Here is a 27,830-nt window from a genome sequence, read left to right as displayed (position 1 = left end):
GTATCTTGGAACTATGACAATAATAGTAAAAAAAACATGGCTGTGTGCAATAATTTTAAAACTGCTTAATATCCATGTGTTTCACACATGGAGTTAGTAATTAATATGTTATTAACCCGAACTTATGGTTAAGTTTTCTTAGTTTGCTTATGGCTATCCATACCATTAGTGGGACAAAATTTATTATTTTCTCTGTTATATCACTAAAGTAATCTCAATACAAGTACCATATTGTCTCATTTTGTGAAGTACCAAACTGCTAGAAAGGGAAGGTAGTGAGAAATTATTTCATGATATGGGCCAAACAGTCTGGAGCTTCTGTAGCCATTATAACTTGGGGCTTATTTGCTAATGGACTCCATAACAGTCACCTTGTTTGATCTCACGCCTTGAACAATTTAATAAGAGTAGCTGAGGACACTTAATATTGGTTACTGGTAATCTTTCACTCAAATTTTGTTTCGTGTGTTTCCTTTAACTGTAGAGTAATAAGGTTTACTTGAAGGACATAAGTGGAATAGTAAAACAATTGGGGTTTGATGCAGACTTCAGGTTATTATTGAGATTTATTTATCTACCAGTAAATGCAGAAATATTTCTAAATAATTAAGTTTCAAATAGTAGTGATATTCCTTCAAATCTAACATGATTTTAAAGTTTACTTTCCAAAGAAGAAATCTATCATCTATAAAACCTCTATGGGTGAGATGTCAATGCTGCTTAAGCCAACTTAATAGATTAGCCCAGCATTATATCAAAGATGCTAGTTTTTTTATATTTTATTTCTATTGCTAAAGAAATAAACCTGTACTTCTCACATAACCTTGAAAGCACAAAGAAAGGATTCTTATTCTGCTGTCATAAATTAATCTACAAGAATACCTTGAGAAATAAAAGGGAAAAATCCAATGGTACTAATAAAATAGGAGTATCTTCCTCTTCATAGGTTTGCTATGAAGACCATGCGAAATAAGGTATATATGTAATGCTCTTCACTCCATGCCTAGTATCCTGTAGGTTTGCAAAAATGCAGTTCTCACCCATCTTCCCATGAATTCATACTACATCAAAGCCCCTCATGTTATTATCTGAAAAACTCATCACCATCATCCATGACAACTCTAGATATAGACTTCTCAAGAAAGCATGGGAAAGGTTAATAAACACCTCTAGATTATGCAGATAGAAAAACACTGTCAGTGTTGGCTTAAGCATCCCGTATCCTACCTTGACATTTCACTCACAAACCTTATCCACCTTCTAAATGTCAGGGCTTGCATTGGGCTTGTTGCTCTAGATGATAAAAGCTATTAGGGGGAAAAAAAAATAATGTGGACGAAATAAAGAAATATTTTATTTCCTTCCCAAAGACCAGAAGAACATATTTAGGGACTGAAAAGTATAGTTAAATATTCTATAACCTGTCTCCCCAAAATATAGAAAAATTATGTAGTTGCCCCCCTTCCTTGGGAGAGACGTAGATGACTCTTAAAGATCAAGGCATCAGGATGCAAATAAATTCTACTTTTCCGAAAGGATGGTATTCAGTGTGACTTAAATACTGCAAAAGAAATGCAATGATCATGGTAATCATTTTTTCCCCCTGTGGGCCATGTCAGTTGGCCTTTTTCATTGTGTCTGCACATATGTAGTCAACTACAGAAACACTTGATTTCTACTGTGTTCATATTTTGATTGTCAGAATGGCTGCTATGTATCAATAAACGTAAACTCCAGAACAGAGATGTCCTTTGCACCCGTGTATGTGTGAGGTCACAGATGTCTGCAAACTGGGGAACTCAGAGGTTACCTACATACTGCACAGCACGTTCCCTAACTCCAGTCACTTTAGCTCAATGCTTTTTTCCCCCTAGAGCAAGGTTTTCCTTCCATTAGCCTGCTTAAAAGGTATGTGGTGAGGGGTATATGCAACTTAGGGGCTCCGCAATCCGATGTTTCCATGGCTGGGACTTGTGATGGTAATATTAATGAAGAAGCTGCGCAGTACCGGCAGTGATTCTTGACCAAATCAGATATTCTCTAAGTACCGAATGTCACCCGCTGAATTTGAGTGGGGGAGCACCGTCGCTTTAAAGGGCTCTCAGACACAACACAAAATGTTTGTCACCTCAGGTCGCATATTACTCAAAAGGAAGCAAAAAGCAAAGGGCCCGGGCAAAACCAATACAATATTGTAAAGTAAAATAATAATAATAATAATTTAAAAAATTAAAAAAAAGGAATAGACACACAGACACGTTTTGCAATGACGAACTTTATGTGGCATCAGGAATGGCAACCTGTTCTGTTTAGCAATTCCAAGGTACGCTGTTAAGATTGCTCGTCAGGTTAAACCGAATAAAGGAACCGGAATACGGAATACTAAGGAGCCCTGGAGACTTCTCGGCAATCCTTTTCAAAATATAAAACTGTCACCAAGTGACTTAGGTAAGCTAATAAAATGGCTCGCTGTATGCCCTTACATTCTCCTCTTAAACTTACGTGACCATCAGCAGCGCTGTTCAAATTCAGCCAACAGCTGTTACACCAAGACACAGATCCGCAGTGTTTATCTCCCCTGAGTTATCGGTGTTCACTGAGACTCTCCGAAAATTAGAGTCGGTTTTCAATGAGAACTTAATAGAGGATCCTTCACCCCACCTCCGCTCCCACTATCCCAACCCTTGAGCCCCCTCCCACTTGCCCAATATGATTTCTTAAAAACGTAGACCATACCCTCAATTCAGCTGCACCTTCCGCAGCCTGAACCTTTACCCAGAGACACCCGCGTTCAGTCTCTCTCTCGTTCTCTCCTCCCTCCCACCTGACTTCTTGAGACCCCCCGCCCACCTTCAGTTACTTCTCGGCTTCCCAGGCGCCTCGTTTGTGAGACCGGCGCCTCCGCCCAGCGCTTTCCCATATCGAGCGCCCCCGAACCCCCACCCTTCTCAACCTCCTTTGACACTCTGGCGCCCCTCCTGTGAAACCTAAGCCCCTCTCTGCCCAGGGACCCTAGTCTCTCGGCCATCTGCATATTCCGAGTCCCTTCAAGCCCCTCCCCCCCACACCCCCCGCGCGCCCCTCACCTCCCGCCCGGGTCAGTGCGGTCCTGCAAGCTGCAACCATCCGGGACCTGTCCCCGCTCCCCACCCCATCCCCCGCCTAAACCGTTAGGGTCTTGGCTAGCAATGACGCCCAGGGCTCCAACTTACCACAAGCGTCCGGGAGGAAGGCAAGGCAGCGGTCGCCGCGGCGGCAGCTAGACGAGAAACGGACTCGGCTGCAATCGCCCAGCGGAGCCCGAGGCAGTCAGTGCGCTGCGCTGCGCGCCGCAATCTCGCGCCTCGGCAGAGAGAAGGACGGAGGGAGCTCGGCGCGATAGCAAGAGCCGGCAAGTCGACCTCCTCCGGGCCACCGTGCGCCCCCCGGATAGGTTTGGCTTCTCCTGTTCCCCTATCTTATTCTAGCATAGTAACTGACCACCTCCAGCATCTCTGCACTATTCGCGTCTTCTTTCTTCTTTGGTGGCCCCTAACTAACTACACTATTCTAAACGGACGAAGGCCATCAAGCGAGCACCACGATGATCTCGACGACTCCGACGACAACGTTGTGCAAGAATAGGTAAGAAAAGTTCATATGCAATCGCAGTTTAGGAGCAGGCAGGCCGATGGAGCAGCCAAGGCTGCCAATCTAGCTGCTCCAAAGACAGGATCAGAAAGATCGGTGCACCCGAGGAGTGGAGCGTCCTCGGTGAGCACCAGAGCGCCTACCCAGCGCTGGTGAAACTGCACAGCGCTCTTGGGCTAGATGAGGGATGAGGGGTGGAGCCAAGAGTGGCCAATCAACGTTCAGCGTTCCACTGCCCCCGGCTTGTTTGGACCCGTCTATTAGTGCAACTGGAGCCTGCTGGCAGGGGGCGCGAGACTCCGTGGTGGTGGGGGTGGTGGTGGTGGGGGAGGTGGTGGTGGTGGGGGAGGTGGTGGTGGTGGGGGAGGTGGTGGTGGGGGTGGTGGTGGGGGAGGTGGTGGTGGGGGTGGTGGTGGGGGAGGTGGTGGTGGTGGTGATTAACTTGATTCAAGAGGCCTGGAGATTGGGGGGAACTAGGGTCAGTCACGGGGGGGGGGGTTCTCAAGAAATGTATCCCTAAGGATTCAAAGAACACCCCTCCACGAACATACACACACACCCCACACCCTTGAACATTTGAGTTCAACAAACACTTCTTAAGTCTTGGAAGTTCCAAAGAACTTTGAAACTCCCTCCCCTTTCCCCAGCCGAGCAACTGAGGCATTCACAGTGTCAAATACACGTTTAGTGTGAAAGGCTTTGGCCTTATTTTAAGTGTCCATTCCCCACCCTTTTCCCCAGCCCCAAATGCAGAGAACGGAGAAAGGAAAGCACTTGGCCTTCGTGCCCCTAGACAGCACGATTTTGTTCCCTTGAACACACAGGCCCCGGGCTAGGTGCTTAGAATGACACCCTCAAGGCAACATCTTCGGGTTTCTAAGATGGACCTGCACCTATTTCTCCCCTCGGACCTTAGGGGCCACAGCTAAGTGGTTTGCCTGACTGCTGCGAGGGCTGCCATGACATGGTCAAGGCCGCAGGGCACGGGGTGAACCACCAAGCTCCCTTTTGGCCGAGAAGCCGAGCTGTGGCCTGGCAAAGACAAGAGAGCTCTTCTTCATTGGCTCCCGGGGCGCCAGGCAGGTGCCTGCAGCGTCCAGGCAGCAGCACAGACAAGGGCGATCGGGGCCACCTTGGCCTAGCCGCTTCGGGGGTCACCAAGACCAAGCTCAGTAGTAGCAGTGCTGCCACCAAGAAAGGGGGAGAACAGATTTCTCCTAAGAGGGAATGGAAGTGAGAGGTCTCAATTTCCAACGGAGGCTCCGTGGCACTATGGGGGAAGTGGGGAGGAGTGGTGAGAGAAGTGGGAACTGGCTCCCAGCCGGTCCGAGGTAGCTGGACCTAAGAAAGAGATTGTAACTGGTTCTGCTACTTGGGACCAGTTGGCTGAGCAGCGATTATATGGTAGAGGCTACAGGCAGGACGGGCAACAGATTGGAGGCTTGAACCCCATGGAGCGCAGAAGAGAAGGGAGTCGTCAGCTGCTGAGGGGATTGGTTGCCTCAGTAGCTCTAAAAGTTAGGTATGGGGAAGGAAGTAGGAGCAGTGGTAAGGTTCGGGCTCCTTCACTCTTCTGGAGGGACCTTGGGTCACTTCTCTCCGTGCCTTGTTTTTCAGATTTGTAAACGGAGCTTTTGGTTCTTCTGCTCCAATAGGGAATCTTCTGATTCCCTCCATCCCCACTGAATTGAGCCACTTTGCAGGACTCGGAAATTTAATTTGGCAGTGAACATACTGCCAAAGTCCACATCCAAGTTCTGTTTCGCCAAGCAAAACCCTTTGCAGTTTCCGTGAAGCATCTGTTGAATGCTACGTGATGCCGCACAGGTGGCGGCGGCATCGCTGCCAAGTTCTCGAACTGTACAACATCGTTAGAAACGCTTTGTTAGCGAATAGTAATTTATAAATATCAAAGAGAAAAAGCGTGTCTTTTTAAATAATTAAGCACTCATCTTTTAAAATGCCCCGTGTCCTCTTCTTCTATCCACATGATCACGCAGTGCTTCATCCTGGCTTGTCTGGCGGGACTTAGGTTTATTTTGTAGGAGACTGAGATATTGGCTTTACTAAAAGAAAAAAGTGTAAATATTAATCCCTATAATGTATTTGCCAAGGCACAGTAGACTGCCGAGCCGAGAGCCAGAGATAGCATCGCCAAAGCCAGGGACATTTTCCCTCTCAGCGGCTCCAGGGGGAACCGGTTAGGCTTAGAGACGCTGACGCAAATCACAATGGTGAGGAGGAAGGTGATGAGAATAATAATGATAATAACAGTGATTATGACCATTATCATTACTACTACTACCACATAACTGGCTCTTCAAGAAGTTCTCTCTTTCTCCCTTAGAAGGACAAAAGTGCAGAAGGGACCCAGGATGAAGGCCACTCAGGGAATGGGAAGGTTCCCGGTGCAGCAGAGAGAAAGTTAGCTAGTCCGTTGGCTGTAGTCCTGGGCTTCCGAATTCGGGGAAACAAGCAGGCAGGCAAGTTTGCTTTTGAGCGGCGGTTGCCGCTCGGCCGGGAACCAAGAAGACCTAACCGGAGCCCGGGACGCAGCCGTGCTCCGGGCGCCGGGTTCAGCCCAGAGCGCCGAGTCCGCTTCCCCGGCCATGGCAGCGCATCCTGCCTTTTCGGGTTCCCTAGGCGGCCGGCTAGCCGAGCCCTGGCGGATCCGATGGGCTTTGGAGGTTTTGGCAACACTAGCCGGGAGAAAAGAGTGTACGGAGAAATTTAGCGCGCACTTTTAAGATCAGGCAAGTAAACTCGAAACAGGTACATGCCGGCGCGCTCTATCGTAGACAGAGGTTTTCTCCAACCTCCGCCTAAAGTGTCCTGGGGAATCAGGCCAAAGTTTTCATGGCTTTCCCTTCCCTTGCTAGGTCTATGGAAGTTTTCCTTGGAAAAGGGAGTTATTTACTGCGAAGTCCGAGTTTGATGCAAAACCCCAGCGTCCCCAAAGAGTTTCCAAAAACTCGCCCATTTCCTAAGAATATAGACATGCTTTTGCAGCTTTCCCACGAGGGACATTTCCCCCCACGTCAAATAGGTACCTCCCCAAGCCTATTGATTTAAAAATTCAGGGACACATTAAAGAAGATTGTTACCAAGCAGGAAAAAGTTCCTCCTTATATAAGATTTGGGGAACTTCCTTATAAATAATATTAATTGGCTGCAAAAGTTCAATGCTCAGAGAACCCTATTTTAACAAACCTAAAAGATTTGTAATCGATTTAAAAATGTGCGACCTGGCTCTAGAAAAATATTCCAAGGCAGGTATTTTTGCGGAGCAAAAGAAGCTCCGCAAAAATTGTACAGGGAGATTCCCTCCGCCCCTTGTTTACCACAAGACATAAATGCAAGACATTCTGATTACCCTTCCACACATATTTCTTTTCCTCAGTTTTAAAACAAATCCCGAGAACCAGAAGGGTTTTCTTTCTTTCTTTTTTTTTTTTTTGGTAATTATATAATTGTATAAAATAATGCTTTTAGCATTTCATAGTTTTGGAATATGAAATTCCAACCTGGAAAAACTCAGAATCAGAATCATATCCATAATGAGCATCGCTGAGGTATGACATACTCTCAGTAAACTGTTATAATATTTTACGCAGCAAATTTCTCTCTTACTGTTTCTCAAGCAGGGTCATTGAATAGGAAAAAAAAAAAAAAAAAAACTTAGAGATGGCTCATTAAACATGAAGTCTTTTCTAAGTTGCTCTGATTATTTTTAATGAAAAAACAAAGGAGTTGAACTCTTATGTGCTGTATAGGAAGGCAGGGGGCAGTCTCTGATCATGTCAGTCTTTCTCTAGGTGCACCTTCTTTTTGGAAAGATCCCCTATTTTAGAGAAAAATGGCGATCAATTCTGGTTCTCTGATACCCTCACGGATGGGAAGAGAAACTAAAAACCCTTTGGTAGGGTTTGAAAGTTCCCATCTACATATTTTTGCCACTTCTCAGAATAAAAAGGTATATCAAGATTAAAAATCTGTGCTTAATGTTTTTTTTTTTTTTAATACAAGTGTTATTGATTCAGTTCAATTGTATCCGACATTCTTGTAGTTGTGGCTTCTAGTAACCAAATATGTATTTTAAAAACAAAGTGATATTCATGCAAGTTTGAGTAGGAAAGGGCACCGAATCTAGCAGCCTCACCAAGAAGGAGAAAAAACTAGAAACTAGTAAATGTCATTTCTTTAGAGAAACATGTGTTGTCATGGAGCCATTTATGGTTTGATAAATGCATCTTATATGCCTCTTATTCATGCATGCATTTCACTCTTCCAGCATAGATTGAGAAAGAGGGCAATTAGGGCCTTTTGTTCAAATTAAACTAAGATTGAAAGGCCAGGGCAACAGTAATTTTTCCTTTATTCCTAACTCAAGACTACTCAGTCCCAGAACTAGCATTCTTCCAACCTCTGTGACATATTCTGACTATTTCAGACCACTTTGATCCCTACTCAGCATTTCTGTGGGCTTCCCTGGTGGCTCACATGGCAAAAGAATCTGCCTGCAATTCGGAAGACCTTGGTTCCATCCCTGGCTTGGGAAGATCCCCTGGAGGAGGGCAAGGCAACACACTCCAGTATTCTTGCCTGAAGAATCCCCATGGATAGAGGAGCCTGACAGGCTACAGTCCATGAGATCACAAAGAGTCAGACATGACTGAGTGATTAAGCACAGCACAGCAACATTTCTGTAGTAATTTTGTCATGCAACAAAACAATTGCTTGTTTAAGAGTCATCTCTAAAGTAATGGGCTTAGTTTTCTTGGTCTGTAAAGCAATCTTACTGTATTATTTCAAATGAGGCACACCTAATTACATTGCTATCTAATTCTTCCTTTTCTCTTTGTAAGAACTCTCTCCTCAACCAAATTAGAAGTGTCTCAGTGGTAAGGATTTAGTCATATACTTTTCTTCATCTCCTTTGTTCTCATCTATCATAGTACTAGGCACACTGATAACTACTAATTGTTGACACAAAAGAGGTTAGGGTGAAAAATCAAGACGAGGACTGCTAAAACCTGAATTCTCAATGACCTGAATATAAACATTGAAGATATTTTACCAAATTGGTCCATCATGCAAAGAGATCATGAAGGGTAGGATGGACCAAGATGAAGCTTAATAGGAATAAATTTGATATGCTGAACTTTAAGTACCAAATATCCTCTGCACAAACAGAAGAAGGAAATGCTGGTGAATTTAGTCATCGTCAGGATGAACAAGTCCTCAGTGTGATATGCTATGTCAGCGAGAAACATAGCTTTATCTTGGACTTTTTCAATTTTCATAGAAAGATCTAGACTAAAACGAGACTCTACTTGCTGCTTTCAGGTATATATTTTAAGAAGGAAATTAGTAGATTGGAGTTTATCCACAAGAGTGTTCATGTCAGTAGGCAACTTGAAGCATGTTATATCATGAACTATGGGTTTGTGTCCTCTGGAAGACAAGATTCTTGGGAAACATGCTAGCTGACTTGAAATATTTGAGAGAATTTTTTTTAATGGAAAAAGGATTTGCTTAATTTCCTAGGGTCAGCATTCATATCTTATTTGTATTTGTATTTGTCCCCTCAGTCCTTGGTACAATATCTGACACAAACTAAGCATTCAACAAATATTTGTGAACTGAAGGAAACTACAGGCACAAGAGGATAAAACTGGAATTAGTGGTGGAGCCTGTAAAACCTGGCTCTACAGGAGCATTTTATAACATTCTGAACTGGTAAAAGGAATGGTCTATTTCTGGAGATAGTGAGTTCTCCAGTATTGCAGTGCTCAACACTATACAGGTTAATCATTTCGTGGAGATGTTAGAGAGTCATGGGTGAGGAAAGGGGAAAGACAGGTAGCTAATGAATCCCATTTAAAGCTCTTTAGAATCCTAAATCTTGCAGAATCCATAAATGCAGTATCAATCTAGTTATAGGGCATAGAAAAGAATAGGGAATTTTCTGAAAAACAAATACTGAGGACGTTATGTACTGCAGGCCTGCCACTGATTCAGCTCTGCTACAGGAAAGAAGCAGCTTCTTACCAAGTCCACAAAACACCTTTTTTGAACGTGGTGCACTTGCTAACTACTGGCTTTCATGGAAAATATTCTCTGTGAAGCTTGTTATTGTGAAAACAACAGTATTATGCTGGGATACTAGCATTCTTTATAAATCTAGAATGCTATACAAAATGGGTCAAATGACTGTATATAAGATAGAAAAGCAGCAAAGATATATTGTAGTGCAAAGGGAATTATAACCATTATCTTGTAATAACTTTTAATGGAGTATAATCTGTAAAAAACTGAATCACTGTGCTATACAAAATATTGTAAATCAACTGTACTTCAATAAAAAATGTCAGAGTATGATTACAAGAGGTAAATTAAGTTGAATGTTACTATGGGGATTTGATGAACACAAATTGAATGTTAACTTTAAACAAAAGGAGAATGAGTTTTTGATTAACCTATATAAACTGTGTGCATGGACTTTAGTATTTTCCAGTAACATCTTTGCCTAAGAGTCTTGAGATTTACATAGACAAAAATTTCTCTAATAGCTTGCATAGGAAATAGATTGAAGCACACCTGAAAATAATGTTTTGCATAGCTTCTTTTGTTTCCCTATTAATCATTTTATGTAACTGAACAAATTGGTAAGAATTTCAGGTGAACTATCATACTAAAGAATCCTTAGAACTAAGTTCTGATTACACTATTGTTTTATGTCAGAAGTGATATAGTTCATCAAGATATGACAAATTGGAATAAAGGATAAGTTATTAACCAAGATCAGATCAAGCTTAGAACCTAGAGTGAAGGAGTTTGGAAAATATGTACTTTATCATGCTATCTTTGTATAACTGAGTGACCTGCTTTGGTTTATTTGACTCTATTCTTTTATTCTTGTTCCAAGAATTATTATTCATTATTAGTTCAGAGCTACCAGATTTTTTTAAAGATAAAATTTAAATTAATTTTCAAAAATATTTTATGGAACTCAATAAGTAATTTTATCACATAAAACTTCACTACAAGTGAGGCCACTTGTTCAGTATGATGTAAAATTAATCTTAGTTCAGAAAGCTGTTGTTTCTTGATTTCTCTGAGGCTGCAATGAACACATTGTACATTAAATAGACATACACTGTAACTCCAATACACATGGGAGCCAAGCACACATCTCAAAGGTGGGAATGAGCTCTTTAAACTAGAATTTGTAATTCAAAAGGGGGGGAAAAAAGCTTGGTTTATAAATCCCCTTTGAATGTTATTAACAGTTGCCTTACAGATGGGATAACAAAGATAAAAAGGAATGTACTTATTACTAATGTTTGAAACATGGTGATTTTTTTCTCCCTAAAAATCTTTCCATGAAAACTTTCAGTCTATTTGAAAAACATAGCATTTTCCTTTTAACATATATGTATTAGATAATATGAATAATGAAGTCTATATTTTACTGTAAGATGCTACCTGACAGAAAAATCTTGAACATAAAAATTTAAGCAATAATCAATTTCACTGCAGAACTCACAAAGCTATGCAATTTTTGTTTTGCTTGATAGCCATACCTTCCTCAGTAACAACATAATCAACTGAATTTAATCTATTTGGATAATGTGACTTATAAATTCCATATCCTATGTTTTGACTCATCTATGGTATCAGATTTGCCATAGGCGTTTTGGCAAGCCCTTAACCAAAAACCATTTCCTTAACCAAAGCTATCTCCTAAGATAATGTATATTAGAAGACATCAAATTTAGCATGGCAGAAAAAAACCAGCTATTAAAAACACACTACCACTACTACCACTGCTGCCACCACTGCTAATCTCATTGTCATTGTTGGGAAGTTGACCATCAAGAATTACTTAGTTGATTAATAGGCACCAATCATTTGTTTTGTTGATGGGAACTTCTCTTTGTCAGACTTTGCTTCTCTCTCTTCTCATCATGACATATTTACATGAATTAAGACTTGCATCAGTTCCCTGTCTAAGTGATCTCCCTTCTCTCAACAAAGCTTCACTTGTAATGGAAATGGAGTCAACTGGAGGATATTTTCTTACCCATCCTACTATGAATAACCTGTTACCTATGCTTATTTAACATGTTTCAGTCAGGCTACATTGGTAAATATAAAGCAGTCTGTCACAGATTGTAACATTAAACCAAAGAAATTAGGACTTTCTTTTCTTACCAACAAATTTGAAAGAGTCTACACACATTTCAATGTATACAACAACACAAATTCACTTAAGTTGATGCTTTGAAGGGAAGTGATAGCAAATATTCTCTTTTAAGACTAAATGAAAAAAATCTTAAATAAAATTTTTTTCTTATCACCAAAATTTTATATACTTTTTATTTATGGCCAACTGCAGAAATCCTTCATTCTCTCAAATCAGGCAGTAAAAGTCACTCAGTCGTGTCCACTTCAGGCAAAAATACTGGAGTCGATCGCTGTTCCCTTCTCCAGGGGATTTTTCCAACCCAGGGATCGAACCCAAGTCTCCCGCATTGCTTGCAGATTCTTTACCAGCTGAGTTACCAGGGAAGCCCCATTCTCTCAAAGTGAAACTTCCTCAGTCATGTCTGACTCTTTGTACTCCATGGACTGTAGTCCATGGAATTCTCCAGGCCAGAATTCTGGAGTAAATAGCTGTTCCCTTCTCCAGGGGATCTTCCCAACCCAGGGATTGAACCAAGGCTCCCGCATTGCAGGCAGATTCTTTACTAGCTGAGCCATAAGGGAAATCCAAAAGCCCTCACTTTGAGCCCTCTCTCAAAGTAGAGTTTAATTTGAAGCAAAAGCCAGTACAGCAGTGACTAGCTGCCTATTGTTATGTAATGAGAGGCCTGAAGTACAACTTCTTGAGTTGACATTTATTTTCTGGGCTTTTGATTTTTGAAGTGACTTAATTTTACTCTTTGGGTGTCTTCTAGTCATTAGCAGGAAAATAATAGTAAAAAATTTTACTAGGTTGTGATGGAGAGTAATGAATGCTTACACTGCTGGGGGAGGAGAAAGATTTACCAGAGAATTCACCTTTATTGGCTTTCTATTTGGCCAGAAATCTTTATCTACTAAGATATGATACAAATATAAGCCTATATCTTTTAGAGTGTTATATACAATAACCCCCCCCCCCCCCGCCAAAAAGCTGCTTAATCAAGAACTGGATGGCTTAATCAATCACTGTTAACTTGATGCATTTCTGACTTTATGGTTACTTAATCTCTTTGTCAATAAAAATGAGCTGAAGTTCAAAAGACACACAAAGATGGAAGTTAAATATGAAGAGAAGTATTTTTTAAATTATTTATGTATTTATTTATTTGGCTGTGCTGGGTATTGGTTGTGGCATATGGCTTGTGGGATCTAGTTTCCTGCCCAGGGATCAAACATAGGCCCGCTCGTTGGGAGCATGGAGAGTCTTAGCCACTGGACCACTAGGGAAGACCCTGAGAAGAAATATTGATCATTATTTTATTTCAAGTCAAGAGATACAGTGGTAAACAGCATCTCCATTGTCTGGTTGGTTACAACGTATTATGACTGAATGTATCAGTAGGCTTGTTGAGAGGTTTATTTATTTATTTATTTTAAAAATTTATTTATTTTTATTTTTTAATCAAGTAATATGGCTTTAAAAAAATCCCAACAGAGTTATCTGAAATTCCACCATTCAGAGAAAAAAAATTCCAACAGAACATATATACCTAAAGAGGTTGTCTGCCTTGCAAAGACTAGGCACTTGTTTCACTGATTCATCAAAATATTTCTTAATATCTCTTTTTAAATTCCCTTAAGAATCAATGCTACATTATTTTGAATTTTTGCAAATATTACAAAGTCATTAACAGTTATGTCTGGTTATAAGTTTTATGATCCTAAATTGTGTCAATTCAAGCAAAAGCACACGACCTTAAGACCCACTGGAGAAGCAAAAAAAAAAAAAAAAATTGCCTTGCTTACAGAATTTATTTAGAATGACATTTTATCCCAGAGTAGGCAAGAGTTTTCTTCTATTTGTTCTACCTCCTTATATGTCTGCTCTAGTAGAAATACAAGATATGAAATTTGCTGGAAGCTTGCAGTCAACAAAGATAACACTTAGGTCAATTTTTCAAAAATTGAAGCAAGAAACACTTATCATTGACCTGGCTATTAACTGTATTAGTATAGTAAAAGTGGGATAAATATATCTTCTCTCACTCCCCTTCCAGAAGAATGGGTGAATTAATAACATAAATTAGAATGGCTGAACTCTATTCAGCATTCATTTACATGCTATGTAATCGGAAATATTTTTAACCTCACAGTGTAACCATGGTTAGAAGTCTTTTAAATTTGAAGTTTTTAAAAAGTTATGTTGATGCATATGATTTGGAAATGTGCGGAAGAACCAATACTATGTATGTGATCTCTCACAAAGCTAATTAATGAAGTTAAATAAATATTTTATGAAAAATGAATACTAGGTAAGATTTAATGATCAAATCCAAAATTAATACACAAACTGACTTACAGTTTTTATTTTGACAATGCTGGTTGTCTATTCATTTCATTTAGAATGGAAAAGAGGCTTAAAGTACAATACTGGATTTATTGAAGAGGCATCTGAAAAAGTCACCTCTGTGTTACTGCCAATAGTGTACCACAGTTCAGTCAGCTCTATGCTTAAAAAACTGTGCTTCACTTCTTACTTTGTTTTAAAGTCTGAATTCTGACAGCTTATCTAAGGAAGCTAAAATGAATACCCCATGATACAAAAAAATGATGATTACAGAGAGACAGTTTGATCAGACACCAGATTAAAATGCAAATCAAAGTAGACCTAGGCTCATTATAGATGGAATGAAATCTATTACTTTAAATAACAATCTATAGAATTTAGATTGCAAATAGAATGCAATCTATTACTTTAAACAACAACAACAAAAAAAGGACCAGGAACTTCAAAAGTTGTTAAAATAAAGAATACTAAACTATTGAAAAACTTTTCCTTTTCTTATTTTGACAGTTATACTAATGACTGCTGGTGTAGACCTTGGCTTTTTGGCTTCATAATATTTCTTACTACACTGGGAATTGGATTGTGAAATAGTTCATAAATGCAGTAATCCTTAGTGTAATAGAAAACCTTACTAGAGTTTCCTCTTTACTTGAAAAGCAGAAGTTTTATGATTTTTTATCTTTTGAAGATAATTTAATTTTCAAGTTAGGACTATTAAACTTAATAACATTCTCCTAAGTAGAATCCATTAATTGATATAAGTGATTTGTTTGCTCTTTATTTGTAGCTAGGTATAAAGTTATATGTCCCCTTCTCCCTTGAAGTCAACACTACACAAGGAACAGCAGGAATGTTTCATTTATGTTCTATTCACTAAGTGCATAAAATGTATAATTAACTTTCCAAATATAATATTGGAGATTATTGGGGAAAATATATTTTTAGGGCACAGCAATGAACCCATATGACAACCTAACTTTCCATTAACATTATATTTTCACAAAAAGAGGCTGTCAGTCAGTCAGTTCAGTTGCTCAGTCATGTCCGACTCTTTGCGACCCCATGAATTGCAGCACGCCAGGCCTCCCTGTCCATCACCAACTCCCAGAGTTCACCCAAACTCTTGTCCATCGAGTCAGTGATGCCATCCAGACATCTCATCCTCTATCATCCCCTTTCACTCCTGCCCCCAATCCCTCCCACCATCAGAGTCTTTTCCAATGAGTCAACTCTTCACATGAGGTGGCCAAAGTATTGGAGTTTCAGCTTTAGCATCATTCCTGCCAAAGAACACCCAGGACTGATCTCTTTTAGAATGGACTGGTTGGATCTCTTTGCAGTCCATGGGGCTCTCGAGAGTCTTCTCCAACACCACAGTTCAAAAGCATCAATTCTTTGGCTCTCAGCTTTCTTCACAATCCAACTTTCACATCTATACATGACCACTGGAAAAACCATAGCCTTGACTAGACGGACCTTTGCTGGCAAAGTAATGTCTCTGCTTTTGAATATGCTATCTAGGTTGGTCATAACTTTCCTTCCAAGGAGTAAGCGTCTTTTAGTCTGATATATTGAAATTTTTTTATTTATATAAAGCCTTTCTCAGAAGAGTTGAATAATTAAGTTTCTTAGTTTCCTTACTATGGATTAGTGAAAATTCTTAGTTATAGACTACTCACCAGAAAATAATTATAAAAAAAAAATGTGGTAGGTTTCCCAAAGAAAAGTTCTAAAAACTTGGTATTCCTAATGCTCCCATGATAAACTGTTTGATAACCAGGACAAAAGTAAAATCTGACCAAATTAGGTGGTGAATTAGTTGGATGTTAAACATTATACACTTCAGATGAATCGCTATGGTAATTTAAAGGAACATAAAATTTCCATTTCTACATTCAGTGCCAGTCACACTGAAACACCTCTAGGGAAGGGGTAGCAAAAGGTCAATATCTTTGCTATATTTTCAAGATAGAAAGAGTTACACACTGTGTCCACACAGCCTTAATTTGAGATTAAAAGCAGAAAATGGAAACTCAAATTTGATTTAGAAATCGTTTCTGTTAATGTAGTCTTCCATTTATCAGTCCATTCACTGTTTCCTTTCTTAAACTTTATGGCCTCCTTACTTCTACATTGTCCTTAGAGGGTGATTTCTGCAGCATTTTCTTTTCCTCCCCTCATTCAGTCACTCAGTTGTGTCCAACTCTTTGCGACCCCATGGACTGCAGCATTCCAGGCTTCCCTGTCCATCACCAACTCCCGGAGCTTACTCAAACTTCATGTTCATTGTATCAGTGATGCCATCAAACCATCTCATCCACTGTCATCCCTTTCTCCTACCACCTTCGATCTTTCCCAGCATCAGGCTCTTTTCTAATGAGTCAGTTCTTTGCATCAGGTGGCCAAAGTATTGGAGTTTCAGCTTCAGCATCAGTACTTCCAATGAATATTCAGGACTGATTTCCTTTAGGATTGACTGGTTAGATCTTCTTGCAGTCCAAGGGAGTCTCAAGAGTCTTCTCCAACATCACAATTCAAAAGCGTCCATTATTTGGTGCTTAGCTTTCTTTATAGGCCAACTCTCACATTCATACATGACTAGATGCCATGATATTAGTTTTCTGAATGTTGAGATTTAAACCAACTTTTTCACTCTCCTCTTTCACTTTCATCAAGAGGCTCTTCAGTTAATCTTCGCTTTCTGCCATAAGGGTAGTGTCATCTGCATATCTGTGGTTATTAATATTTCTCCCAGCAATCTTGAGCCCAGCTTGTGCTTCATCCAGTCCAGCATTTCACATGATGTACACTGCATATAAGTTAAATAACCAGGGTGACAATATACAGCCTTGACGTACTCATTTCCCAATTTGGAACCAGTCTGTTGTTCCATGTCCAGTTTCAACTGTTGCTTCTTGACCTGCATACAGCTTTCTCAGGAGGCAGGTCAGGTGGTCTGGTATTCCCATCTCTTATAGAATTTTCCAGTTTGTTGTGATTCACACAGTCAAAGGCTTTGGTATAGTCAATAAAGCAAAAGCAGATGTTTTTCTGGAACTGTCTTGCTTTCTTCATGATCCAGTGGATGTTGGCGATTTTATCTCTGGTTCCTCTGCCTTTTCTAAATCCAGCTTGAACATCTGAAAGTTCACAGTTCACGTATTGCTGAAGCCTGGATTGGAATTTTGAGCATTACTTTGCTAGCATGTGAGATGAGTGCAATTGCGTGTAGTTGGAGCATTTATTAGCACTGCCTTTCTTTGGGACTGGAATGAAAACTGACCTTTTCCAGTCCTGTGGCCACTGCTGAGTTTTCCAAATTTGCTGACATATTGAGTGCAGCACTTTCACAGCATCATCTTTTAGGATTTGAAGTCCATCACCTCCACTTGCTTTGTTTGTAGTGATACTCCCTAAGGCCCTCTTGACTTCACAGTCCAGGATGTCTAGCTCTAGATCACACCATTGTGGTTATCTGGGTCCTGAAGATCTTTTTTGTATAGTTTTGTGTATTCTTGCACCTCTTCTTACTATCTTCTGCTTCTGTTAGGTCCATACCATGTCTGTCCATTATTGTGCCCATCTGTGCATTAAATGTTCCCTTAGTATCTCTAATTTTCTTGAAGAGATATTTAATCTTTCCCATACTATTGTTTTCCTCTATTCCTTTGCATTGATTACTGAGAAGGCTTTCTTATCTCTCCTTGCTATTCTTTGGAACTCTGCATTCAAATGGGGATATCTTTCCTTTTCTCCTTTGCCTTTCACTTCTCTTCTTTTCACAGCTGTTTGTAAGGCCTCCTCAGACAACCATTTTGCCTTTTTGAATTTCTTTTTCTTGGGGATGGTCTTGATCAATGCCTCTTGTACAATGTCATGAACCTCCATTCATAGTTCTTCAGGCACTCTGTCTGTCAGATCTAATCCCTTGAATCTATTTCTCATTTCCACTGTATAATTGTAAGGGATTTGATTTAGGTCATACCTGAATGGTCTAGTAGTTTTCCCTACTTTCTTCAATTTAAGTGTGATTTTGGCAATAAGGAGTTCATGGTCTGAGCCACAGTCAGCTCCCTGTCTTGTTTTAGCTTACGGTATAGATCTTCTCCATCTTTGGCTGCAAAGAATATAATCAGTCTGATTTTGCTGTTGACCTTCTTGTGATGTCCATGTGTAGAGTCTTCTCTTGTGTTGTTGGAAGAGGGTGTTTGCTATGACCAATGTGTTCTCTTGGCAAAACTCTGTTAGCCTTGCCCTGCTTCATTCTGTACTCCAAGGCCAAATTTGCCTGTTACTCCAGGTATCTCTTGACTTCCTACTTTTGCATTCCAGTCCCCTATAATGAAAAGGACATCTTTTTTGGGTGTTAGTTCTAGAAGATCTTGTAGATCTTCATAGAACTGTTCATCTTCAGCTTTTCAGTATTACTGGTCAGGGCATAGACTTGGGTTACCATGATATTGAATGGTTTGCCTTGGAAACAAGCAGAGATGGTTCTGTCGTTTTTGAGATTGCATCCAAGTACTGCATTTTGGACTCTTTTGTTGACTATGATGGCTACGCCATTTCTTCTAAGGATTCTTGCCCACAGTAATAGATATAATGATCATTTGAGTTAAATACACCCATTCCAGTACATTTTAGTTCACTCATTCCTAAAATGTCAATGTTCATTCTTGCCATCTCCTGTTTGACTACTTCCAATTTGCCTTGATTCATGGACCTAACATTCCAGGTTCCTATGCAATATTGCTTTTTACAGCATCAGACTTTACTTCCATCACCAGTAACATCCACAGCTAGGTGTTGTTTTTGCTTTGCATCCATCTCTTAATTCTTTCTGGCATTATTTCTCCACTGATCTCCAGTAGTATATTGGGCACCTACCGACCTGGGGAGTTCATCTTTCAGTGTCCTATCTTTTTGCCTTTGCATAGTGTTCATGGGGTTCTCAAGGCAAGAATACTGAAATGGTTTTCCATTCCCTTCTCCAGTGGACCACATTTTGTCAGAAGTCTCTGCCATGACCCGTCCCTCTTTGGTCACCCTGCACAGCATGGCTCGGTTTTATTGAGTTAGACAAAGCTGTGGTCCATATGATCAGATTGTTTAGTTTTCTGTGATTGTGGCTTTCATTCATTTCCCCCCTCGCTTCAGAATTAAATGTTCAAAGGAGAAGGTATTTGGAGCTCTAGAGACCACCCGTGACTATATTAATTCATTCTATGTTAATAAAAGTTTGACTCACTATTTCTTCTTATTTCTGCTCTCTTCTGTACTCACCCCCCTGCCCTCCAAATGATGACAGGGAAGGAAAGTGTAGCAGCTGGTCTTTTTATGTTATCTAATTTTACATATACTAACAATTAAACCTAGATCATTTGTAATTCACTTAGATGTTGCTTAGAAAAAATGCCCACATGTAATATATCTTATTGTGCTTGAAAAATTTGCTGAAATCATCTTTTTCTTTAAACAATAAAGAATCCTCCTACAATGCAGGAGACACAGGAGATGAGGAGTTCAATCCCTGCATCAGGAAGATCCCCTGGAAAAAGAAATGGCACCCCACTCCAGTATTCTTGCTTGGAGAATCCCATGGACAGAGGAGCCTGGCAGGATGCAGTCCATGTGGTTGCAAAGAGTAGGACATGACTGAGCATGGGATGGATGGATTATAGAACATAGCTGACAATTTTAATTTCTTTTGAAACCAGAGCTGTTCTATTTCCCCCACCTCTGGCCCTCAGGATTCAAGTGAACTTTCTTCTATTCTTCTAAAACAGTTCCTAATTTTTTAATAATGGCTTTATTGAGATATAATTCATAAATAATAAAGTTCACCCATTTAAAGTATGTAATTCAGTGAGCTTCTGTCTATGCATTAACATAGTTTTGAAACCATCACCACTATCCAATTTTGGTTTCTAATTTTCAAATATAACTTATAGGTGACATGAATTTTAGAAGTATTCATAAAGTAGTTGATTTTAGTAATTGTTTTTTCCTTTGTTATACTGATTGTCACCTTAGCTATAATTAACAGCATCGTATTTCCTGAATTATAGACTAGTCTATCAAATCTAGAGAGACAGGCTAGACTTCTAGGATATTAAATTTTCGTAGTGTCTTTAAAAATATTCAATTACTGCAGGGCTTGTGTTTTGGTGCATAGAAATATAATGTGTATTGGATGATGAATAATAATTTGGAGCATTAATTAGTCTTCATGCTTTGTTAAATACAGTATGTGATGATCCGTTGCTTTAATCAATAGTTTGCTTCTAGTCCCATGTATGATTTGTCATCTCTGTTTCCTCTGGAATGGCACTGAGCAAGTTTCATCAATATCAGCTTAATAGAGTAAATAGAAACAGTAGATATAAGCTGTCAGTCTTTAATAAGTATCGCAGATTTGTAGGGCAGTTTATAAAGAGGCTCAAAGATGCAGTGAATCATTACTGTTTTCATAATAGTAGGTATTGTGAGCTGTGGTAGTTTGGTGATTTCTAAGTGTGATGGAAAATTCACAGGTATTTTCTTAGTTTACACCCAGAAACATTTCCAAAAGGGAAGAAAATTGGGTACATTTTGTGTTCATTCAAGTGTGCTACTAACATATTATATTAGTAGTGAATTATTTGTATATGGGTTGATGTGGGAGTACCTCAGATGCATGACCAGTGTACACAAGAAAAATACAATCATAAAATAACAGTGGAAAATGTAATACTAAGTAACAATGACACTAAGCTAATTAGGGGACACTATGATTGACAAAATAACAATGAAGCCATAATAGTAATTATAATAATATAACAGTATGTGCCAGGCATTTTTTAAGACCTCGATGCCCCTATTTCCAAAGAATTGAGCCTCCCGTCTCTTGAGGGGGGAATGTTAATTTTAGCCAAAATGGCAGTGGCTAAAAGACAAGAAAGGGAAAAGCCCCAAAAAATAAAACAAAGGAAAGTCAAAGAAAGGTCCGGACTGGAGTGAGTACTTCAGGTAGAACAGCACTCCTGGCTGAGCCCAATTTGCATAGGGCAGGCTCGGGGTAGGGGGGGGACATATAAAAGGAGGAGCCAAGCACTCGAGCTCTCTCTCTCTCTCTCACGTGAGTAAGCTCTTTCTCTCTCTACACCCCCGCCCCCACTCCACCGCCCCCCCCACTCCACCCTCCCCCCCCACTCCACCCTCCCCCCCCCCCACTCCACCCTCCCCCCCCCCCACTCCACCCTCCCCCCCCCCACCAGGCACGCTGGCATGCTCCTCCACTCTCTTCTCTTCTTCAAGGATGGATTCTCCTGCTATCTTCTAAATAAAATAGAGCTGTAACACTGATTTGTCTAAGAACTATGACGCAGTTTGTTCAAGACCCGAGAGCTGTGACGAACCGAGGGCTTTAATGTCCATCACCCCAAATATTTGTTGTGGTGAGACAAGAATCGAGAAACACACACTCGCCTGACAATTCTGAGGAGGCAATGGCAACCCACTCAAGTATTCTTGCCTAGAGAATCCCTTGGACAGAGGAGCCTGGTGGGCTGCTGTCTACGGGGTTGCACAGAGTTGGACACAACTGAAGCGAATCAGCATGCCTGCATGCATTGGAGAAGGAAATGGCAACCCACTCCAGTATTCTTGCCTAGAGAAGCCCAGGGACAGAGAAGTCTGGTGGGCTGCCATCTATGGGGTCGCACAGAGTCAGACATGACTGAAGCGACTTAGCAGCAGCAGTAGCAGCAGCAGCATAACATTTAGAAATCACATGGCCCTATAAGGTAAGTATTAGTATCCTCCCCTTTGTGGATGAGGAAACCAAGAATTAGAGTTTGTGACTTGACTACAATCACCCAAGAAGTGCACCATAGAACGAAGATTATAAATATAGGTCTATTGTACTCCAGTATTGGGTTCTTAGATGCTTTAAAAGCAGTGGACTTGGTAGGGTTGTTTGGTGACTCCTAGAAATGTGGAGTCATACAAGATTAGGGAATACTTGTCATGATTATGTGTTTCTTTAGGTGGGAAGGTTTTTTACTTTATTTATGACTCCTCTTCTTGCCATGAATTTACATATTTTTTGTATTGGGTATATGCATTTGACTCCATGTGGCCTTTTGATTCATGAGACATTTCCAAGAGAAACATTTTTTCCTTATTCACTACTTGTACTAGAGTTCAGCCTATTCACAGCACTATAACATCACTTAAATTTGAAAGTAAAAAAAAACATTACCTCTAAAATACGTCATTTATAGCATTTATGTTCTCCTGCACATCCTCCCTTTGGAGCTCAAGTAGGTAAGAGGTTGGAAGTGGTCAACTTTAGCTAACAATCACAGACTATGTTTTCTTAGAAAAAAAAGATGGGTGTAGATAGCTTCAGAAGGTGGAAAAATTTTTAAATTCAGACTCAATTAGTCAGGGCTAACAATAGGGAATTAATTATATTTAAATCAAGAAATCATTTTCTCCTTATGTCTATCTTTCTTTAATACCCATCCCTGAAATCAGTGGATGTGAGGATGAGCAAGCACAAATAAGTACAGTTTTAAGGGCTACAAACATGAACCTCCAGGACAAAGAATTTTTGTAGTTGGATACAATATTGAAGGTTCTGAAAATTGGTGGGTGGCTGATATTGCAACACAGAATGCAAATAGTGATTTATTTTAATGTTTTTTTAGGACTGCCCATTTTATTTGAGATCTGTATGGATAACAATACTTTCTTATAGTTTATTCAAAAATATTTAAACACTGTAGGATTCTAGAACATCATTTCTAAGATAGTTCTTTGAGCCTTTAATGTTGGGAACACTGTTTTATCACACTTCCATGCAGTTGGAAAAATATGGTGATGATTATAGTTTATATTTTCATGCTTTAAATTCATAAATATTGCCAAGTTCATAATTCAGCTAAAGTCTGAAGTGTGTATTCAACAATTTAAAATGTGCTGATTTTGCCATTAGCATTAAACAGCTGTTCTGTATTTTCACTAAGAATAAGATCAAAAAGAAGGAATTACACTTGCAGCATGAAGGGTATAAACTAGTTTAAGCAAACTCTTCCTATCATCTTGATGAGATGCTAGCCTGTGTTATCAACGGAGTTGTTCATCATCTATGTCAGAGATTTTAAAGAAGTCAGTGGTGTTTCTGGGAATGAATTAGGTACAGTTTTCAGTTCAAATCAAAAAGAAGAGTATAATAATAATATCTGAAATTTCTTTCAACCTTATAATTCTATGCATATTTTATTATAATAAATAACTTGCTTAATCACAGCATGTCATCATCAGAAGTGGGAAATGTTGCACTTCAGGACAGCAAATGCATTAACCTATACAGCTATTTCGGAGAAGGCAATGGCATCCCACTCCAGTACTCTTGCGTGGAAAATTCCATGGGCGGAGGAGCCCAGAAGGCTGCAGTCCATGGGGTCACTAAGAGTCGGACACGACTGAGCAACTTTTCACTTTTCACTTTCATACATTGGAGAAGGAAATGGCAACCCACTCCAGTGTTCTTGCCTGGAGAATCCCAGGGACGGGGGAGCCTGGTGGGCTGCAGTCCATGGGGTCACACAGAGTCGGACACGACTGAAGTGACTTAGCAGCATACAGCTATTTGAACAGACCAACACTGGGTAACTGAAAAGCCACTTTGAGGAAGGAATGTGCAACTCCAGATCTATAATAACTCTACTGGACACTTTTACTAACATATATGCATGTCCTACAAGCACCTCCAATCCTAAAGAGGCCTTTCAAAGCCATAATTGTTAAAATATTCTCTAATCAATTGTTCATCTTGAGCTGACGTTTTTCCTACCAATGCGATAGGCCTGAGAGAGAAAGATGATTCATGCATGACATCATCCTTTCTCTTAGCCTCATCTCAATTTTTCAATTGCCTTATAAAACCTACCTCAGAAATATATCAGTCATTTCCTCTTCATCTCCAGTGCCACTGCTGTGCTTCAGCAGCATGTTATATTTCACCTAGAACATTACTGCATTAGTTTCCAAGCATCTCTTCCTGCTTTCAATCTCACCTCTTCAAGTGAAATTCTCTACAGTGCTTCTAAAAAAATGACTTTCAAAAATATGAGCTTCTTTATGCCTTTCTGCTGTTTAAAATATGGTAGCAGCTTCCACTTAGATGTCTGTATAAGATAAAGTTAAAAATCATAATTATGAGTTGAAAAAAATCCCCTCTCTTCTTGGGCTAGCCCTTAGCTGTATCTCTTGCCTGATCTCCCACCACTTTTTCATGTAAATTTCACTCATCCTGTAAGAACAACTTTAGTTCAGTTCAATTGCTCAGTTGAGTCCAATTCTTTGCAACCCCACCGACTGCAGCATGCCAGGCTTCCCTGTCCAACCCCAGCTCCCAGAGCTTGCTCAAATTCATGTCCATCAAGTTGGTCTGTCACTGTTTCCATATCTATTTTCCATGAAGTGATGGGATAGTATGCCATGATCTTCGTTTTTGAACGTTGAGTTTTAAGCCAACTTTTTCACTCTCCTCTTTTACCTTCATCAAGAAGCTCTTTAGTTCCTCTTCGCTTTCTGCTATAAGGATGGTGTCATCTGTGTATCTGAGGTTATTGATATTTCTCCCGGCAATCTTGATTGCAGCTTCATCTAGCCTGACATTTTGTATGATGTACTACTCTACTCTGCATATTAGTTAAATAAGCAGTTTGACAATACACAGCCTTGACTTACTTCTTTCCCAGTTTTGAACCTGTCCATTTTTCCGTCCAATTCCATGTCTGAACAACTTATGTTCGTTCAATTTGTCTGCTTGTTTGTTTGATATCCCTTCCATCTAGAATGTTCTTCTTTGCCAGTCCACCTAGTTGTTTTCAAATATAATCTCTATTGTAACAAACTTTCCTCACGCCCCCTTTTTAAATGTGTACATGGCCCTTGGAACTCCTCTATTGTAGTGCATACTGCATCATTTTGACCTTATTACTTATCTGTCTTTCTCACTAGTCTGAACTGCATGGGACTTAATGACAATTAGTATATTCGTCGTTTTTGTATCTCTGGTGCCTCAATAAATCTAGCACATAATTGAGGCTTGATATGTTTATTAATATTATTAGAGATCAAGTAGATTTTGTCCAGGGGTTGAAAGGGTTAAGCTTCACATACCCTGGGACTCATGTAGTTCCTCAGATTTCTTTAAGTTTCATGTTAATATTGACCCCTGTGCAAATCATCAGCTTGAAGAACAAATTGGCCCAATGGTAGCAAGAATTCCAGTTCTAGTTTTAACTTTTTGAGGACCTTCTTAGTGTTTTCTATAGCAGCTGTATCAGTTCACAGTGCCATCAGTAATGCACAAGGATTCCCTTTTCTCCACATCCTGGCCAGCATCTGTTATCTCTTGTTTTTCTTTTTTCTTCTTCTTATTCTTTTTTTAATGCTAGTAGTTTAAAAGGTATAAAGTGATATTGTGGTTTTGCATTGCATTTCCTTGATGATTAGTGATATTGAGCACCTTTTCATGTATCTGTTGCTTATTTGTATGTCTTCTCTGGAAAGATGCCTATTCAGGTCCTATGTTCATTTTGAAATTGGGTTCTTTGTGTTTTTGTTGTTATTGTTGTTGTTGTTATGTCTTTTGCTGTTGAGTTGTATGAGTTCCTTGAATATTTTGGATATTAATTCCATATTGGATATGTGGTTTATAAATATTGTCTCCTGTTCCATATATTGCCTTTTTATTTTGTTGATGGTTTCTTTTGCTGTGCAAAAGCTTTTTCATTTGATGTCATCTCACTTGTTTGCTTTCGTTGTTGTTGCCTTTGTTTTTGGTGTCTAATTATGAAGGAGCAAACCCTCTGTTTTCTTTTAAGAGTTTTATGGTTTCAAGACATATGTTCAAGTCTATAATCCATTTTGAGTTGATTTTTGTAAGTAGTGTAAGAAGGGGTCTAGTTTCATTCTTTTGAATGTGGCTATCCATGTTTCCCAACACCATTTTTAAGGAGACTATCTTTTTCCCATTGCATATTATTAGTAATTAATAAGTTTTTAATATAAACTATTATTAAATTATATAGCTAATTTGTAGACTAATGGCCTATGGCCTAAAAAATAAACTGTAAAAAGTCAGATTTCACCAAAATAAAAATTAAAAGCAAATTTGAAAATAAAAACATGATTCATAGAGTAATTTTGGAAATTACTTATGCTCATTTTCATAAAGTGCATCTTTTACTCTGATAGTGGGAAAAGATTTTCAAATTTTGATAGGTTAATACACTATGTGAGATCATTTGGAACTCTGTAGCAATTCTGTAGTTGTCCTATGAATTTTCCTTATTTAAAACAACTGAAGGTAATTAATCTTACTGAAGCTAGGCATCTCTTATAGGTTGTCTTTTAGTCTCTACTAGATCATCGTCAGTGGTAAGTTGCTGGCTACCTCAGGAAGCAGCCTGTTCATTTAACTTTCATAAGATGTTTCCTCACACGGAATTGTCTTTTCTCTCAGATTCATCCTCCAGAGCTTCATAGAGTAAATGATTCCTTCTCTTCTATGGAGGTCAGTGTGAAAGTGTTAGTCACTCAGTCATGTCCATGTCTTTGCAGCCCCATGGACTGCAGTCCACCAGGCTCGTCTGTCCATGAGATTCTCCAGGCAAGAATGCTGGAGTGGGTAGCCATTCCTTTCTCCAGGGGATCTTCCCAACCCTAGGGATTGAACCTGTGTCTCCTGCATCAACAGATTTTTCACCATCTGAGCCACCAGGAAAGCCCCATATGAAAGTCAAATTATTTGAAAATTGAGATAAAATTTTCCCTAAGTTTCTCCACTGTAAATGTTGTAGAGTTACAAGCTTTCTCACAATACAGGTTGCTGGCTTCTGGAAATATTTGTTTTTAAAACATAGCGCCAAGAATTTCACATTATCACTGCAGGTGTGATCCAACTATCTTGTGGTAGGACTATTGCAATTCATGATTGGATACTTTACCTATATGACTGAAGCCTAATTTTTGAATTAATAGCTGGTAATTGACTATTTCAGAAGAAATATTTGAATGCAACTTGATTTATGTATGGAAATATAGATCATTCACTTATTTAGCTTCTTTTTGAAGTTCTTTCACACTTTTCTACAGAACTTTTCCTTAAATCTGAAACTAATTAATTTCCACTGTTGCAAGTCCTGACTCTTTTAATCTGCTTCATAAGCTTACTTTAAAACACTTTTTTTGATGAACCTCCCTTCCCCACTTTGCCAGTGTTCAAGATCTTTTAAAACAGTTATTGAAATTTTCCTCCTGTGTCAGCACCTTGTCACCTTGTGAACACTTTCCCGTTATGGTATCAACAACCTGTAAAGGAATAAATAAGGAAAGAAGCTTTAAGATAAGGAAAGAAGAATTTAAACGTCTAATAACAGCAAGCAAACAACTGCCACATCAAGAAGCATTCCTAGGAGAAGAGAATTTTGCTTTCTTAATTAAGGATAGAGTGAGAAGTATCCTTATAGATTGGGACACTTTAATTTTTAAACAGAACCAGGTACTTGATTTAATAATTAAATTAAAAAAACAATTCCTATGTTTGCATTTACCACAGAAAATATTTTATGAATCTCTGTAATTCCTATGTTATTTCAATTTT

At 39.4% G+C, this 27,830-nt stretch overlaps 1 protein-coding gene across 1 annotated transcript in view; it reads right to left on the bottom strand.

Annotated features, from left to right (window-relative positions):
• HTR2C (5-hydroxytryptamine receptor 2C) overlaps positions 1–3,764 on the bottom strand; it is a 349,694-nt gene extending 345,930 nt beyond the window's left edge. The window contains exon 1 of the mRNA XM_070783916.1: positions 3,213–3,764. The gene's annotated coding sequence lies outside the window, so the exon portion shown is untranslated. The remainder of the gene's footprint in view (positions 1–3,212) is intronic.
• Positions 3,765–27,830: the final 24,066 nt, after the last annotated feature.

The sequence above is a fragment of the Bos indicus genome, chromosome X (assembly GCF_029378745.1).
Source record: "Bos indicus isolate NIAB-ARS_2022 breed Sahiwal x Tharparkar chromosome X, NIAB-ARS_B.indTharparkar_mat_pri_1.0, whole genome shotgun sequence".
Classification (NCBI taxonomy): domain Eukaryota; kingdom Metazoa; phylum Chordata; class Mammalia; order Artiodactyla; family Bovidae; genus Bos; species Bos indicus.
The sequence above is the reverse complement of the archived record's forward strand: the minus strand, read 5'-3'. Positions and strand labels throughout refer to the sequence as shown.